Here is a 14,461-nt window from a genome sequence, read left to right as displayed (position 1 = left end):
GCTTGTTGTTGAGCTACTTGTGAGATTTGAGTTTCTAACATTTTGTTATGCGTAGCTAAAGCATCTACTTTGTTCGATAGTTGTTTTAGTTGCTCGCTATTGTGGATGTTTTGATTCAGGAAGTCCTTATTGGTTTGTTGTTGGGAAGCTATGAAGTTCTCCATCATAATTTCTAGATTTGACTTCCTAGGGGTGTTTTGAGCAGCTACAGGCGCTTTTTGGTAGCCAGGTGGTACAGCAGGTGCTTGTCCAGGCGCGTACAACGCATTGTTGTTCTTATAAGAAAAGTTCGGATGGTTTTTCCATCCAGGGTTGTACGTGTTAGAATAAGGGTTTCCTTGAGCGTAATTTACTTGATCAGATGGGACTCCAGTCAAGAGTTGGCATTCAGCAACTACATGCCCAGTCAATCCACAAATCTCGCAGTTAGGTGTTACAGCGGCAGCGGTGGCTGAAGGAGTGATGGTTAAATTCTCGATCTTTTGAGTTAAAGCGTCTACTTTAGCGTTAACGCGGTCTATACCACTTATTTCGTACATTCCTCCTTTGGTTTGGGCTTTCTCTAGAGCGGCTCGTTCTCCACCCCATTGGTAATGGTTTTGTGCCATGTTCTCTATGAGTTTGTATGCTTCATCATGGGGTTTGTCCATTAATGCTCCGCCAGCAGCGGCATCTATAGTCATTTTAGTGTTATATAAGAGACCACCATAGAAAGTATGGATGATCAGCCATGGTTCGAGTCCATGATGAGGGCATATTCTAAGCATGTCCTTGTAACGTTCCCAAGCTTCGAAGAGCGATTCGTTATCTTTCTGGGTAAATCCGTTGATTTGACCTCTGAGCATAGCAGTTTTGCCAGGCGGAAAGTATCTCGCTAAGAATACTCTCTTCAATTCGTCCCACGTAGTTATGGAATTGGAAGGCAGGGATTGAAGCCACGCTCTCGCTCTATCTCTCAAGGAGAAAGGGAAAAGGCGTAATCGAAAAGCTTCGGAACTAAAGTTGTTGGCTTTGATAGTGTCGGCGTATTGCACGAACACGGATAAATGGAGATTGGGGTCGTCTACAGGGCTTCCAGAGAATTGATTCTGTTGAACAGCTTGGACCAGTGAAGGTTTCAGTTCGAAATTGTTTGCCTCAATCGCAGGTGGTGCGATACTTGAATGCGGTTCAGCGCGCGAAGGAGCGGCATAGTCTCTAAGAGGACGAATAGCTGCCATCTCTAACTTCGGGGTGATTTGATTGATTTGATCAGTAAAAATCAATTCCTGATTAATCGGAATTTCTGCTACTTCGGGAAGATTGCGAGCTCGTCGTTTGACGTTAATGAAACGTTCGATCTCGTTAATTCGTTGTATTAAATCTCCTCCTTGTGAACGAGTATTTGGCATACAATCGTTCAAAAAGAAAGGGAAGAATTGTCCTAGTCTCTACGGTGTAACAGTGAGTTACGATATCGACTTAAATAGTCCCCGGCAACGGCGCCAAAAACTTGATCGCGACTTTACGTGTCTATAAATCTGATAACTGCAAGTGCACAGTCGTGTCGTGTAGTTTTAAAAGATATCGAATCCACAGGGACTATGAATCGATCTACCATTATCTAAGGTTACTATGTAAAGCTAGGAGTACTAAAATCTCGATTGTTCCTAAGGGAAAGTGATTGTGAGAAAATAAAGAATAATAATAAAAGACAGGTATCAGTATGTATTTCGTTTAACTAAAGGTAATCCGAAGGTCCATTGGCTTTTGCATAATTAAATTAAAAATCTTTACTAATTCCAATTGATTAAAAATCCTCGTCTCAAACTTTCGCTCTGTTGATTCAGACTACTATCCTAATCCTAATGTACGCTTTCGCCATCCCATTAGATTTTAGAAGAGCTTTTTGGAAACAATGTAATTAATAAAATGCCTATTTTACGAGGTTGTTATCTATTTAAATCTCCTAATCTCAAACTTTCGCTCTGTTGACTCGGAGCAAGCTAATAACCCTAACGTACGCTTTCGCCATCCCGCTCGAGTGTAAAAACAATTTTTGAAAATAAATAAGTTCCAATTAGTTTTAATACGCTTTCGCCATCCTTAAAACTAATGTCCTATGTCTACTATCTGGTTAAACATCTCAAACTTTCGCTCTATTGATTTTAACCTTTGACCGTCCTAACCCCTCAAACTTTCGCTCTATTGGTTTTAAGACTTACTAATTAAACTAGACATATAAACCAAAAATAAGTGATAATTAATAGAACAATATTAAGCCAATTTATTTCGGATCCCTACGGTTAACTTACTTTACATACCGACACCTTTAATAATTTAGCCAGACATATTAATACGATTAAACATGCATAAATCGGTTCGGTTCATAACAATAAGCATATTAAATGGCATATAATATATCATGCAAATGAATGTAAATAAGGCGGTAAATAAAAACCTGAATTAAATAAATCTGAATTGAATTGAATCTTGAAGTACTCGAACTTCCACCACAGGTTGGCTGGATCGTTCTTCGGAATTTAAATGGCAGAAAATAAAAACAAGGAAATAAAACGATAAATCTAACGTAAGGCTAGATCTACGAAAAGTTCACAACAATTTCCAGTGTAGAAATCGTTGTGAGAAAATAAACGGTTGAATGAAAGCAGAATAAAGAAAAGCAATTCGCGGTACAATTTCGGCAGCACTTCGTTGGCAGGAAATCGGACAGTTTGGACTGAAGTGACTGCTTCTATTTATAGGGGACGCTTTGAAGTGACGTTGCGTGAAAAGAGGAGCTTCCAACAGACTGGCTTGGAGACGTGCGTCTCCGATTCTTCAGGGGGACTGGGTGCGTGACTTGAGACGTGCGTCTCAAGTGGAGAATCTTCAGGGAGGTGGAGACGTGCGTCTCCCTTTTGCTGAGGTGGCAGAGACGTGCGTCTCTGCTTACTTGTTTGGCTTGGGCTGCTTTCCTTCGTGGGCTGGATTGCACTATTGGGTCTTTGGGTCTCTTTCAGCACACTTGGCCCTTAATTGCACTCCCTTTTTTACTTCAGCACCCAATTTACGTCTTTTAGGCATAGATAAGGGTCGTTTTGGCTCCATTTCTTCTCTTTTTCACAATTCGGCATAATAAGAGTGTAAAACCTGAAATAAAGCAAATACACGCGTAATATCATAATAAATTAACATAATAAATGGAAAATGCTATAAATATCTATGGATTTTAAGCTAAATATACGATATAAAATCGTGTTATCATCTGGCAAGACATCAGAAGATGGTCAAAGCAGAATCAGAACATGGGTCTATGGAAGCATCAGAAGAACTTGATTTCAGAAGCATAAGCACTGAAGTTCTCATGGTATCACGCTCAGAAGCACTTCAAGGTCAGAAGACAAGAAGATGCTCTGCACCAAGCTGTTTGAATCTGATGATATTCAAACGTTGTATACACAAACATCAGATCAGAAGCAAGTACAAGATGGCAGGCTACGCTGACTGACAAAAGGAATGTTAGAAGCTATTAAAGGCAACGTCAGTAGACACAGCGTAAACAAGGCTCGAGGTAGTTGACAAAAGAGTGAAACATTAAATGCAATGCTGTACGGAATACGCAAAGCATTAAATGCTCCCAACAGTCATCTTCTCAAGTGCCTATAAATATGAAGTTCTGATGAGAAGCAAGGTTAGCGATTCTGACGAATTCTGTGAATACTAACTTGCTGAAACGCTGTTCAAATCAAAGCTCACAAACTTCATCTTCATCAAAGCTCACTACATTGCTGTTGTAATATATTAGTGAGATTAAGCTTAAACTTCAAGAGAAATATCACTGTTGTGATTATAGCTTTTCAGAAGCATTTTAATACTCTTAGAATTGATTACGTTAATTTGTAAGTAACTGGAGCGATCAGGTTTGATCAGGAAACTCTAGGAAGTCTTAGCTTGTGTCTAACCAGTTGTAACTAGAGTGATCACGTGGTGGTTAGGATACTCTAGAAAGTCTTAGCTTGTGTCTAAGCAGTTGTTCCTAGAGTGATCAGATTGTGATCAGGATACTCTAGAAGACTTAGTCGTGGGCTAAGTGGAAAACCATTGTAATCTAGTTGAGATTAGTGGATTAAATCCTCAGGTGAGGTAAATCACTCCAAGGGGGTGGACTGGAGTAGTTTAGTTAACAACAAACCAGGATAAAAATAACTGTGCAAATTGTTTTTATCGTTCAAGTTTTTAGACTACACTTATTCAAACCCCCCCTTTCTAAGTGTTTTTCTATCCTTCAAACACTTGGCTACTGTGTGGTGTCATTAAGCACTAGTTTGTCCTTAGAACCCTAGTTAAACTTGACTTTGGCCTATTAGAAAGTAGCGAGGTGGCTGGCTTTGGTTCCGACTGAAGTTGGTTGATACTCGAAGCTACACTCTATGGACTGGACTTTCAGGACCTTCTCGGTTGGTGATTCGATTGCCGAACTGAGATAAGCGCCTTCGAGAAAGGTCAATGATATGAGCTCCCTAGAACCCGATCTTTATATAGGACAGGTTGGACCAACTAAACTTCACTGGGGAGGGTACTTACCTACGAACTTCATGCAAGCCTCTAAACCTAAGGGCACTTGTGTGACTTGTTTGTGTTTGCTACTAACCTTTGTTTTCCTTGCAGGTTTCGTTTGTAGGATTTGTTCGTCCTAACTATCTTACGCTTTGCCTGATGCACTGCATTCGCATAACATCATGACATCATAACATCATAACATCATAACATCACATGTTAACTAACCCTTTTAAGGATCTTAGGGATTTAGGGCGCGCAATTTCAGGTGCTCTTATCAAGGACTGAACTCTTATCTAGGGGCAAGAGGATTTATTTTCCTCTAGCCATGAGCCTTCCAATTCAGAGATACTATACCTATCAAGGGGCAAGAGGATTTATTTTCCTTTTGCTATATACTTTTAAATTTAGAGGTATCCCGAATCAGAGGCGATGACCCACTTGATATGGTGAGCTTGATTCTCAAAGAAAGACGCTCAAGGACGAAAGCCGAGATTCTTTAGACGATGTTGTGACCAATCATTTTCTAACGTCGCTAACTAAATTCCTAAATATCCTTGAAAACATTGCATTTGCATTCATAACATCGCATAACAGGTTTTCTATGATGGGTTTCTCATCCTTCCTCGCTGTTTATTTCAGCATCATGAATCTCGAACAATCAGTTAAGGATCTCCAAGCTCAAAATGCCGAGTTCCAAGCCTTGATTCTGAATTTGTCCAAGGGGCAAGAAGTGTTGAAAACCATGCTGACTAAAAAGAAGAAGAAAGGGAAGAAGACTCTGGGAAAAAGCTTAGACCGATCTTGCAACTCAGGGAAGCCGAAGTCTCTGAAAACAGTGACGACTAAGAACAAGATGATGATGCTAGTATTAAAACTGATGCAAAAAGTAACCATGATTCTGCCAAGCCCTCCAAAGAAGAAGAAGACTAGTACCTTGAGGATGAAAATCCCGATGATAAATACAAGTGGTTGGAAGAACGTATGAAAGCTGTGGAAATTCAAAAGGTACATGGGTTGGATTTTGAAGAGCTAGGGCTCATCTCAGGGGTTGTCATTCCTCTGAAATTCAAGACTCCGACCTTTGCTAAGTATGATGGAGTCTCCTGTCCTAAACTGCACCTGAAATCCTATGTGAGGAAGATTCAGCCTCATACCGCTGACAAGATGCTATGGATCCACTTTTTCCAAGAGAGTTCACAAGATTCAGCCTCATACATGGGAAGACTTGGCCGGTGCTTTCTACAAGCAATACCAATACAATGCTGATCTCGCGCCAACCTGCATGCAACTACAAAGCATGCTCATGGGACCTAATGAAAGCTTCAAAGAATATGCTCAGAAATGGAGAGACTTGGCTGGCAGAGTCCAACCTCCCATGGCTGACCGAGAGTTAGTTGACATGTTCATGAATACACTGACTGGTCCTTTCTACAGCCATTTACTTGGTAGCTCCTCGTCTAGTTTCACCGACCTCATACTGACTGGAGAGCGTGTTGAAAGTGGTATTTGAAGTGGAAAAATTCAGGTGACTACTTCTTCTGGTACTATAAAAAAATCCATACAATGGGAAGAACGAATCCAACACTGTTGGGGCAATCCTGGTCTCTAGTCAGGCCCCAACACAACAGCAACAGAAAGATCAACGTAAGCAACAAGGTGGCCAACGTACTTGGAAATCCAAACCCAAAAGGCCACTTACCCCACTACACATGCCATTGGCTCAAGCTTTGCAACACTTGCTCGATAAGAGTCTGATAACTCTACTGCCTCCATACTCAGCTCCTGCTAATCCCGTCACTGGGTACAAGTATCATGCAAGATGGCTTACCATTCAAATAGTCCTGGTCACGATACAGAAGATTGTGCGCCATTGAAACATAAAATTCAAGACTTGATTGAAGAAGGGATCGTCGAATTTGGCCAACCAGAGGAGCCACACAAAGTCTAAAGGATGGCTATTTATATCATTAATTTACTCGCACTCGCAATTTATTTCCTGTTTGTTTAAACATTTGTCTTATGTCAGACTCTATTTATTTTATCATAATCATTAGTGGATTGCTTGCGTTTGTCTTGACTTATTTCTCCTTCTATTGCTATATTAAACTTTGTTTTACTTGGTTTTCTTTATGATATTTAACTCTCGCTAAAGTTGAGAACCTTTTAAGGGAGGATGACGAAAATGATACCGCAACCTCGTACAATATGCTTTCGAACAGACTATGTTGACGATGTAAAGGGATTGTTTCAATTCCTAAACACTAGAGATATAGGGATGTTAATCCCTCGTCAACCCCTTTGAGCCTAAGAAGTAAAAGTTTTCTTTCTCATACAAATTAAAACCCTTAATCATAACCTAGGGCAGGGTAGTTACTCAGTTAACTCAATTATACCAGGCGCTTTGCACAAGTGATGGATTCCCGTAAATCTCAAGTCAGGGAGTCAATATCCATAAAAGAAAAAAGAAAAAAAAGTGTTAAGTTAAAACATATGAAGGAGACTTATCAAGAACTAAAACATCCCGCTAACTGTAATCTCAAAATAAACAGTTCAGGCAAAAGTTATGGATAATAAAGTCAAAAAAGAGGTCACTACAAATCCTCGATAAAAGAAAAATAATTACAAAAAAGGTGACTGCCTTTTCAAATAAACTTTTGGTGCTTCAACCATCATCAAATGTCAATATTACGACTTCAAGACCTGCTAGAACTTAAATGAGCATAAGATCGAAGAACATCACGAAGATTGGGATGGGTACAAATAAACTTTGAGCCTTTATCCTTTGTTTCTTAAACCGTGAACCAAGCCACATTACAACCCTTGAAAGTCCTAACTGAAGCATGGTTAGTTCGAAAGCATACTGTCACAAAAAAAAGGGGGGTATCCTGACTCCTTAAAATTTTACCAAAAATCCTGAGTTGATATCATGTTTTTACAAATATCACTTTCTTACATCTTTTGTTTTACTAAAAATGTTTTTTAAAACTCCAAGACAGACATATGCATTGCATTTTTATGCGTGTCAATATAAAACAATTTTGTCTACATAAGTTCAAATGTTTGACATCAGGAAGAATCTGCATGGGGCATAACTAATGACTAAAAGTCTTCCCGACAAATAAATTTGCAGAGACGTCTCGTATGCATGACTCGATCAGTTAAAATCTTGTTTATACAAGGGGCATGACACGATTCATAGAGGCACTGGACAACCAGAGATGTTAGTCCATCACTGGGGGCATGTAACATCAGTCACAAATCTCAACAAATGATATTTAGCTACTAGCATTAGATAATGTCAGTATCTGTCTCTCCTTTGAAGTTCTAACTCCAAATTCAAGTATCAAGCATACCAGGTTGCTGAGTCTAGGGGCAGCTATAGTCCCATAAGCGAAAGACCATATATGGTTAAAAGTGTTTTATAATAGCAAGTACTCAAAGACATGGGGCAATGAAAATTTGAAATCTCTGGGAATCTTCCCCACAGAGCAGTGTTCACAATATGTCCCCACATAGAAATCCTCAAGAAGTTATCTCCAAATAATCTCTTCCTAACAAAGACGTGGTTCCCCAACGAATTTTATATCTCCGACACTTCCGGTTCTCCGACACAATCTTTTCCTCCAACAGGGTTGTTCAAACTCACTCTCCATTAAAAATTGACACTCACAGAGGAGCTCAATCAAATAAGTATATTAGAGGATTATTCATCTCTCTTGTCCCCGGGATACATCAGGACCAGATCACTCAAGTCACTCTCATCCCTAAGCGAAGATCAAAAATCCTAAGCTGGAGATCATCGAATGAAAGACAGGAATTCTCTTGTCATTATCTCCAACAGCATACAGAGATTTATTTTCTCAATCAGCAGTTGCTATACAAGAGTTATCAATATGCTTCGACTATATAGTCCACCCTCCATCATTCATAAATGCATAACATAGAGTACTCTCGTTTTTTTCGAGAATCTAAATACATTCATCATGACATTGCATAAAACTAATCTTTCCTTTTCAGGTCATTTCATAATCAAAGAATATAATCATCCAAGTGCGGTGCAAATACAATCGTATCAATGATTCAATCTCAACACTCAAGACAAATACAACTCTGACACTTAACTCCAGGTTATTCTTCAAAGATAATTCTGAAGAAATCAAAGAACTTCTCATCCTTTCTAGGAACCTTTCTAGGTAATCTTTTCTAAGATGTTTCATATCCTTTCTAGGAACCTTTCTAGGTAGTCTTCTCTAAGACATCTATCATCCTTTCTAGGAACCTTTCTAGGTAATCTTTTCTAAGATGTTTCATATCCTTTCTAGGTAGTCTTCTGTAAGACATCTATCATCCTTTCTAGGAACCTTTCTAGGTAATATTTTCTAAGATGTTTCATTCTTTATAGGAGACATTCTAGGTAGTCTTGTTTAAGACATATCATATCCTTTCTATGAGCCTTTCTAGGTTAGTCTTGTTTAAGACATATCTCAACCTCTTTAGGTAATCTTCCTTTAAATATTTATCCAACATTTTCTAAGACATCTACTTCCCTTTCAAGGAGTTTCTCAGTTAATTTTCTACAAGACACTTCTTCCCGAGATTAGTGTAAAGCCTAATCTCTTTTACATCAGTCAATGATCTATCCTATTCGGGAAACTCTCCAATAAATCTCATGTAAAGACGTTACTTCATTCTGATGAATCTCCCCTTCAGATACAATCAATGTATGTGATCCAGTCTGAAAAAGCATTTTCTTCAGACACATATCTTATCCACATCTGGACGGATGGCATCTTTAAGCCCGTCTCCTACAAAAAGTCCCTATCTCAGCAAGGGGAAATTTCTTGGATATTCTAGTGTTCAATCCTCTTCTACCTTCAGACTCCGACAAGCACACAAGCCAATCTACATCCTCAGGTATAAGAAGATTGAACAGGGGCAGCTGTCATACCCCAAAATTTTTCCACCATATTTATTCATATTTCAGTCCATTTGACTTTTAAATGCTCAAAGATACACAAGAAGGAAGCATACAATCTCTCTCCTAAACAGTAGCCTCCAAACTATGGTTTTGTATTTTTCAAAGTAAAATCAGTTTCTGATACCTCAAGTGGATCCCATGGTCTCTCATATGCCTCAAAGAATCCTCATGCCAGGTTTCAAGCCCTGATTCAAATGATTGCTCAGTCAATGGCCCAAATGGTCAACAGTCGACTAGCCTGATCTAAAAGTCAACTGTGGTCAAAGTACAGTCAAAATTCCTGATTTTTGGCCAACATCCCCATTTTGAATTATCATTCATCATTTGATCAAGGATTGATCATGATTCAGCAAGGAAAGTTCGGAAATCAACAAAACCTAAAGTTTCTAAATTAGGGTTTTTGACCTAAAGTCAACTGAACTTTGACCAGTCATAACTTCCACATGGAACATCATAAATTTTCCATCCAAAGCTCATTTTGAAGGAAATTGAATTCTCTACAATTTGTCTCTCACATGTCAAGTCTAAAAATGCTTCATTTGAGAGATATAGGCCAAAACATTACAGGTCCTTCTAGAAGATCGCAAAAAGCTGTTTTTTGTCAGGAGCAATATCATCAAGATAAAATCACCAATGAGAAATATGTTCCAAAGTGGCTTGAAGAAGACATCTTGGGCTTTCCAAAAAGTCCTAGAACATCTCCATATGATAAAAATTGAGAGAGTTATGGCTTGCACAAGTTGGGCGATTTTGAGAAAATGCATAAAAGGCAAAGTGATTAATTTTGAGTTGTTGACTAAATGGGCCTAAGATTTCCATCTCAAATGTGACCATGGCCCATATAATAACCCTTAAATCCATTATTTTATTTTTATGATATTTATTTGAATATTTATTCATTTAAACATTAATAAATCATATAAAATATGAAATATATGGTTTCAAATCAAAGATTAATATTTTCAATCAAATTCTATTCGCTAAAAATAGAAATTTTAATGCAAATTTTCAATCAAAGATTTGATCTTCCAATCATTGGTTTTTTCCAAACTTGTTGACCTAATATTTTCATCTATATATACCTGAAAGTTGCAGCCATTAGGGGACAAACAACCTAGCCTCCTAAGCATCTCTCAAAGTTCAAAAAACTCTCACATAAAGTCAAGTGTCGTTTTCTTGTTCGTAGCTCATATCAATCCAAACAAAAGCTTCCATTCTTCTTGTAAGGTAATTTAGGGTAGGTATGTGCCAAGAGACATGATCAAAAGAGCTTTAAACACATACTTCTCATTCATCATGTTCATATGTGTTTAATTTTCGTTTTTTTATATTTTATCGTGTACTAACCAAAAATAACAATTGCTTTGAGTTTCTAATGTGCTTCAGAGGATAATTGACGGGTAGCATGGATGCTTGGAGCCCTGGATTAACGTTTTCCATTGTTAGGGCTTCCAAGATAAGACCTTTCGTTTTCCACGTTTCGGCCCCCATCTAACCAAAACGATGCCTTCTTTGAGTGTGTATCCTTATAATAAGGAGATCTAGGCATTTGTTTTTGTCGTATAAATCGTTTTTTGCAGGTTTTAATTTTTGTAGAATTTTTTACGAGATTTCATAGCAAAACGGAAGGGAAAGGAGAAGCAAAACCGTAGTAAATTATGATGGAGAAGATGCACAGAAGCCTGGAACTTCTAACCACGCGTGGCGCTCTTCCGTTGGCTGGTCAACAATTCAACGGCGCTCCTTTCTTTCTCATTGGTCAGTCAGCGTCCCTGGGCCCCACGTTGACCAGGTTTGAATCAACAATGGATGGTGCATTTGGCTGACTCGAGTGCATTGTGTTCCCTTAGTATGCTGACCGTCAGATCGTTCCAATGTAAGATCTAACACACCTTGATCCTGCGTTCCACTGTGGACTCTCAGTCCATTGTCACCCCCAATCACAGTTTCTACCCTTGATTTTATTTTAGCCTTTTTTTCATCATTATCACTTATCACTGTTACTGGGTTAATCAAAGATCCTTCAGACACGCGCCATGCCAATCAAAAAGCTAATTTCTAATCCTTTTCTTATTTAAATGTTATTTTACCTTTTAATTTTTGCCTTATAGGTTAAATTAGGGTCTATTTTCAATGCCAAGGAATTCCTCCTACACTCACCCCTATTATTTTCCGTTTAATTCTTAGATCTTTAGAGTCAATCGAAGGTTTGAGGAAGGCTCAAGATAAAGATAATTAAATTAATTATTCATCTCTCTTATTTTCTGCTTTAATTTCCCCATCCCCGCAGGTGTTAATTGTAATAGCGTAGGAACTTTTATATTTTTCTGCCTTTAATTTCTGCAATCTTAAACTGCATGGTTAGTAACCCTAGGGAGTGATAAACCATGAATTGAATATAGATCACTAATTTACAAGATAAATATCATCGAAGTTAACCACGTGATTGTGCACCCACACACCTTTAGGGTAATCCCTCTTGTTGCCTTTGTTGCCTGTTGCCTTATGATTTTGTTGCCTCTAATTGTACTAAATAGTCAAGTCCCTCGATTATGAGGATACCTAAAGCAAGGTTGCCTATAGAGATTAAAAGATCATCTAGTCCCTCGAAGTTGCCTCGGTAAAAGATGATTGTCCCAATTGCTAAGGTATCCTCGCATGTGTTAGAACAAGATTTGTTCTGATCAATATTCTTCGTTTTGATGATAACAAGGATATGAATTTTGTATGAGATGATGTGGTACTCTAATACTATGCAATTTCTGTTTCAGGAATTATATAAAGAGTATGCACAAAATCAGCGCAAGAAGCCCTGACTCAGAAGGTTCAGCATGCAACATCAGAACGTGGTCTTGCAAGACATCAGAAGATGGTCAAGCAGAATCAGAACATGGGTCTATGGAAGCATCAAAAGAACTTGAGATCAGAAGCAAAAGCACTGAAGTTCTCATGGTATCACGCTCAGAAGCACTTCAAGGTCAGAAGATAAGAAGATGCTCTGCACCAAGCTGTTTGACTCTGATGATATTCAAACGTTATTTACATAAACATCAGATCAGAAGCAAGTACTAGACTGGCAGGCTACGGTGACTGACAAAAGGAACGTTAGAAGCTATCAAAGGCAACGTCTGTAGACACAGCGAAAACAAGGCTCGAGGTAGTTGACAAAAGAGTGAAACATTAAATACAATGCTGTACGGATTATGCAAAGCATTAAATGCTCCCAACGGTCATCTTCTCAAGTGCCTATAAATATGAGGTTCTGATGAGAAGCAACGCGACAAAGTTACGAACTCTGAACCAAACTTGCACAAACGCTGTTCATATCAAAAGCTCCCAAACTTCATCATCAACCTCACTACATTGCTGTTGTAATATATTAGTGAGATTAAGCTTAAACTTTAAGAGAAAAATCACAGTTGTGATAATAGCTTTATAAGAAGCATTGTAACTCTTAAAAGAATTTGTTTACATTAAGTTGTAAGTTCTAGAGTGATCAGGTTGTTGATCACTATACTCTAGCAAGTCTTAGAAGTTGTCTAAGTAGATTGTTTCTAGAGTGATCAGGTTGTTGATCAGTATACTCTAGCAAGTCTTAGAAGTTGTCTAAGCAGTTTGTTCCTAGAGTGATCAGGTTGTGATCAGGATACTCTAGAAGACTTAGAGTGTTTCTAAGTGGAAAACCATTGTAATCAAGTGTGATTAGTGGATTAAATCCTCAGGTGAGGTAAATCACTCCAAGGGGGTGGACTGGAGTAGTTTAGTTAACAACGAACCAGGATAAAAATCTTTGTGCAAATATTTTTTATCTTACAAGTTTTACAGCTACACTTATTCAAACCCCCCCTTTCTAAGTGTTTTTCTATCCTTCAGCATGATGCCTAAAAAGATTAATGATTATTCTATCCTTCCCTTAGACTACCTTCCCTCTTTATGGCAAGGGTCAATCTTATGGCGAACGATAACTCGATGACCCTTCAACATCCAATTGAAAGACTTCCTGCCCTTTCATGGTATGGATAGAACCTTTCACCGGAAAAGCTAAAAGAACGATCTTTCAAAATTTAGGGTAGGTAACTTTTAATTGCTTGCTCAATTCAAATTCAAAACTCTTTCCCACAATTCTTCAAAATCAAAAATCAAAAAGACTATGCTTATTTACAAGCTAAAGTTCTTCTTCAAACATACTTTCAAACATTTCAAACAATTCAAAAGTGAGCTAAGCAATTAAGAGCCCATGGATAACCATGGATGCAAAGGGTGCTTTACACCTTCCCTTTGTATAACCTACCCCACGAACTCAAAATCTTTCAAAAGGTCTTTCCTGTTCGTTTAGCCTTTCCAATTGGATAAAATAAAAGTCGGTGGCGACTCTTGCTATCCGCGACATTTCAAATAGAGTCAGTTCACCGTATTACAGATAGGATAAAAAGTTTCTTTCTAGGACAAGATCCTGGTCTATGGGATATTGTGGTAGATGGTTACAATCATCCAGAAGATATAGGTGAATAGATAGCAAGGAAGAACATGACTGACAAACAAAATAAGGAATTCAAAAGTCATCACAAAGCCAGAACTATCTTTCTAAGTGCTATCTCACAAGAAGAATATGAGAAAATTGTAAAACTCTTCTAAACCCCGCGGAAATTTAAATAAATATATCAGAGTAAAAACATAAACGCAAGGGTGCCACAATTATTTAAAATAAATAAACCAACCATGGTCAAAGTCATGCTTCATTAGGAAACGATCTACCAAAACACAATCATGTTTATCACAGCGGAATAAGAAACATCGTCAATATAACCAAATGGAAATATAATCCAACACCAAATAAAATGGAGTAAATCTCATAAAACTATAAAACTATTGTGCCCAATTGTTACAAGATCAGAGCATGACCGACACGGCCCAACATAAACGGATAAACTCTACGAGTCA

General features: G+C 38.2%; 1 non-coding gene across 1 annotated transcript; it reads left to right on the top strand.

Moving 5' to 3' along the window:
* Positions 1–738: 738 nt before the first annotated feature.
* On the top strand, positions 739–845 carry LOC131630881 (small nucleolar RNA R71). The gene has a single exon (XR_009292539.1). It is a non-coding gene; the product is annotated as a small nucleolar RNA R71 (small nucleolar RNA).
* Positions 846–14,461: the final 13,616 nt, after the last annotated feature.

This window comes from Vicia villosa, unplaced genomic scaffold, assembly GCF_029867415.1.
Source record: "Vicia villosa cultivar HV-30 ecotype Madison, WI unplaced genomic scaffold, Vvil1.0 ctg.000746F_1_1, whole genome shotgun sequence".
Lineage (NCBI taxonomy): Eukaryota > Viridiplantae > Streptophyta > Magnoliopsida > Fabales > Fabaceae > Vicia > Vicia villosa.
This window is presented reverse-complemented; position numbering and strand designations above follow the sequence as displayed.